Source organism: Nelumbo nucifera, chromosome 2, assembly GCF_055504915.1.
Source record: "Nelumbo nucifera cultivar China Antique chromosome 2, China Antique-T2T, whole genome shotgun sequence".
Classification (NCBI taxonomy): domain Eukaryota; kingdom Viridiplantae; phylum Streptophyta; class Magnoliopsida; order Proteales; family Nelumbonaceae; genus Nelumbo; species Nelumbo nucifera.
The window spans coordinates 75,505,183-75,509,904 of NC_142650.1; the positions used below are offsets into that span (position 1 = coordinate 75,505,183).

At 37.5% G+C, this 4,722-nt stretch overlaps 1 long non-coding RNA gene across 1 annotated transcript; it reads right to left on the bottom strand.

The window, feature by feature from the left end:
• Window positions 1-2,818: 2,818 nt before the first annotated feature.
• Window positions 2,819-4,349, bottom strand: LOC104588776 (uncharacterized). Its single transcript, XR_733847.3, has 3 exons — window positions 4,160-4,349; window positions 3,748-3,785; window positions 2,819-3,209 (listed from the first exon to the last, which is right to left on the bottom strand). It is a non-coding gene; the product is annotated as an uncharacterized LOC104588776 (long non-coding RNA).
• Between the last annotated feature and the right edge of the window lie 373 nt (window positions 4,350-4,722).

The following is a 4,722-nucleotide window of genomic DNA, read 5'->3' on the forward strand; positions in this document are numbered from 1 at the left end:
CTTCGACTCTATAGAGATAGATCGAAGAGGATAATAGGATTATCCCAATCTGCTTATATTGACAAGATAGTCAAAATATACAGAATGGAGAACTCCAAGAAAGGAAATGTTCCTTTCAGGCATGGAGTCACTCTCTCCAAGGGTATGTCTCCCAAGACACCCGAGGAGATTGAGGGCATGAAGGATGTTCCCTATGCCTCAGCCATAAGAAGCATCATGTATGCCATGCTGTGTACTCCTCCTGACATCGCTCAGGCAGTGAGTGTGGTAAGCAAATTCCAGGCCAACCCAGAGTAGGAGCATTGGACTGTAGTGAAAAACATACTAAAGTACCTTCGAAGGACAAAAGGGTTTTGTCTAGTATTTGATGATAGTTCACTACAGATCTAGGGGTATACTGATGCTGACTTTCAGTTAGATCCAGATGATAGAAAGTTTACATCTATGTATGTTTTCATGATAGGATTGTGAATTGTTTGTTGCTTTTTACAACAAACAATGGTCCACGGCGGATTCCACAACCAAAGCCAAATACATTGCCACAAGTGAAGCTTCCAAAGAAGTGGTATGGTTGAAGAAGTTCATTCATGAATTGAGAGTAACTCCATCTAGCACATCACCCATTCCACTATTGTGTGACAACACTGGAGCTATCGCACAGGCTAAGGAGCCACGAGCCCACTCGAAGTCAAAGGACTAAAGACAATCCTATTTTTTATGTGTATCTATCTTCCCTGATTTTCATTGCCACTCCAGTTATTGAAACTTTAGGTTTCACCCAATTTAAATAGGATTGTCCCAAATACTGAAATTCTAACCACTGTCATTCTTTACGCATGCATCACTGAGCTAACCTCTTCCCTGTAAGAGACTCCTCCACAACCACCACCCTCAAGTTTATACTATTCACTCTTTCAGCCTATAGAAGAAAGGCCCGAGAAATGACCATCGTGAAGTAGATCTAGAGCTGATATTGTTAACAAGACTTGGTTGAACTGAGTAAGAGCTTTAAAACCTAATATACCCTTTAACTTTGACTTATAGGCTCAATTCTATCTGAAAATAAAAAAGGATACAAAGAATAAACTATGAGATATCCCTTCCACCATCAGCCCTTCAATCGTCACACAACTTGTTAAGAAAACAAGTAGAGAGAGAGAGAGCCTCAACCCTTCTTCCACCACACTTGGTCTATAGGATTAGATGAAATGAAATAGAAAAAGCGAAGATATGCTGATATTGTTTCTCTCACTACCAAGATTGCAGAAAGCCCATTGGGCCATAGCATTTAGCTCCCATGCTACAAATGTAATGGAATTTATAAGAAGAATTAACAAAGTATAAAAGAAAAAATAATGGACAACAAAAATACGCAATGTAAACGGTACACAAAGCTTGGGAGTTGATCCATTAGGCATTGGCGGGTGGCTTCTTTCTCTTAGTTCTAGAGCTTCCATTGATTACACCTGCTTGATTCTTAACTCACAAAACTTTTTCTTCTTCCTATGCAAAAAACCATAACCACCATATAAGATGCTAAGCATTTTTTTTTGTGGCTCTGATGGTACACCGTTCGGTCTTATGACCGGCAAAAGGAACTTCAGTTTTGATGGCGATTATTGTAGTAGGGGAAGAAAAAACTTGAAAAGAATCAATACCTGAGATTGATCCCTAGTCGTCGGTGATCGTTGTTGGTCGCCACCGGTTGGAAGGAAGAGAGGAGTGGGAAGTGTCAAAAACTCATTGACATTTTCGAAATAATGTAACGGCATAGATAGGAGACGTCGTTTACTATAGCCTACACGTTTTAAGCGGTCACATGAATTTGGTCCGTTTAGTGCAAAGAAAGGATGGGATGGAAAAGGAATATATTTTTCCCATTTTTGCATCTAGTGTTTGTTTCCCGAGAAATAGTATGATCAAAAATCATTTTCTTGTGTTTGTTTTCTAAGAAAATTTAATAGGAAACATATTAAACTAAGTTTGTCATCCTTTCTCACCTTCTTCAATGACATTGCATGGTCGACCACATGAATGTGTAAATTTGCCATGTGGAAACCAAGTTTGTATATGGTACTTGCTTGCATTACATTATGTTTCTCATTTCATATAATGTAAGATAATCATAGCTACTAAGTTGATCGCAAGAAAACTATTAGTAAACCATTCTAACCTAGTTTTCTCTTCCATTGATTCGTTGTTTGAAGCATCCTTCCTCGGATTTAAGTGGATGTAGACTATTTGGTGTGGAAACTTTGTTTTGATACATACGGAATTGGTGTATAGCTTCTTTATATGTGGTATACGAGCAATAAATTGCTTCGCTAAATCAGTGTACCTATTCGCTGCACTTTGCCCACTTAATGTACACTCCAGGGCAACGACCTTTGAAGACAACATAATATTTGGCCATTAAAACTTGTTTAAATCCATTTAGTGTAAGAAACCACTCAACACATGTTCAAATCCATTGAAAGCTTGCCAATGCACTTGGGTCTAACTGGCTAGTAAGCAAACTAAACATCTATTCACCTGTTCAAAACCTATTCATTCATGCAAGAAATTCATTCTTAGAACGAGTTATAACCTACAAATCATTCATTCAAGATCTTGCCAACCTGCTCACATAACATATCATAATAGATCAAGGAAACCTGTTTTAATTCAGCCATCCAATTAATCATTCTCTCATCTATGCATGAAAGCTATTGAATCCCATAAAATGAGATCTTAACCTGATAGTCACACAGTTCAACACTTGTTCAAATCAAGCATTTTAAGATAAGCAAGTATTGGTCATGTTTTCCATCATCACAAATTTTTAATGATTCAGCTCCCAAAACATCAAGATTACTCCATCAAACAAAGGTTTAGTTCAGTAGTGTTTCAAAATAAAAGAAAAGGTTCAATCATGTCATGTTTAAGCTGTACAATGTTTCCAAAAAACATGTTTAGTCATGGCAAGTTTTAATTTTAGTCACTCAAGCCCAACTTCATGTCCAACCAGGCCTTCCTCAACCCCGGAGCCAATGCATAAAATGCTATTGCCTGGTTTTTAGATTCTGGAAAGTAGTCAATTGCCTTTATGACAAATGTGGGGTTATGATCCCCCAAACAAAGTACATCATCATAAATATTCTCCTTCCTTAACAACTCAATCCCCTTCTCAACAGTAGATTGTAGTGTCGTTGCAATCTCGTGGAGAATCTCTGTAACAACCAGCAACAGTAACACAACATAATATCTGTGATTACTAAATAAAAAAGAAAGAATAGACAATCCATAATCAATCCCCACAAGTGGTAAACATAAGTGGTAAATACTTCGGAAAGTAATCATTCCCCATAATAAATTAGAACAAGAATAGTCAATCCATACAATCCATAATAAACTCATGCCTGTTTGATTACAACATGAAGATTCCAAGATCAACATTATATAAACTGATTAAGTTACCAAGTTCAAAGAACAAGCATTCATGCAAGTTTATTCCAAATCAGTGAAATTATCATTATAAAGAAAAAACTTAAAAAAAAACAGGGGTAGTGAAATATTTGGGGAATAAGAATTAGAACAAGAATGCATGGATTTTGCATCCATGCAAGATTTCGAGATCAACATATATAGAAACTGATTAAGTTAACATTCATGCAAGTTTATTCCAAATCTGTGAAGTGTAAAAGAAAAAAAAACTAAAACAAAAACAGGGTAGCGAAAGAAAATATTAGATCTGAGATCACCTATTACCTGAAGCCAAAATCAAATGTTTTGTTGTTTGTGATTACCTAAAGCAAAAAAAAATAACAAAAAACAACACAAAATCACAAATCCAAGTTCAATCGAAACAAAAAAATGTTTGAATCAAAAGATATATTACTATGTCAGAACAAAGTCCAGATCTAGAACAATCATATTCCAGAATCTAGATCTGGAGATCGTGCGAATAAACTCAAATGACTATCCGGTTAGAAAGCTAGATCCGGTTCAATCGTGTTAGATCTAAGCCTACATTCGCTGGAAACGCTGATGGCAAGGTCTAGATGACCAAGGATGGATGGAGCCGGCAGTTAGATTTCAATGGCCACTCATCAAGCGGAACATGAGAAAAACGGTATCAAAAAGAACGAGAATGAAGAGATAGTGTCGGAACTACACTTACCATCCGATGGGGAATGCTGGAGATGTGACTGTTGGACGAGAAGAAGGAAAGCGACGATGTCTGTGAGAGGGCTATCGACAAATTTTCTTGCCTTTTTTCCTTTTATAGCAAGGTCTCACCAAATTACTGCGACCCCACTTACCCCGATTTTTGGGAACCTGCGTCCCTGGTGTTTCCTTTCCTTTCTCGGGTTTTCATTTGAAACAAACATACAGAAAAAAGAATTCCTATTTGTTTATCGAAAGCCAAACGCACCATTAAGGATGCGTGCTGCGTCTTCCTTCTGCGTAAATGGTGCACGTATAAAGAGTGACCCGACTGAAGCCGAACTCAGTTACCTACAACACACACCCTCCGTCTCCGTGCATTGGCAACATCTCCTTGTGCGTATAGGAGGATGAAAAGTTCCCCATTTGTGGTTGTGATATTATGTGGGTAGATGTGGACTTGTCTATGTTTGTTTTATAATGTGGGCATGGAGGTGGTAGCCTCAAACAGAATGAACATTTTGTTGTAACTTTCATTTTGAATGGGGGTAAATATGGAATAACACATAAATGGTT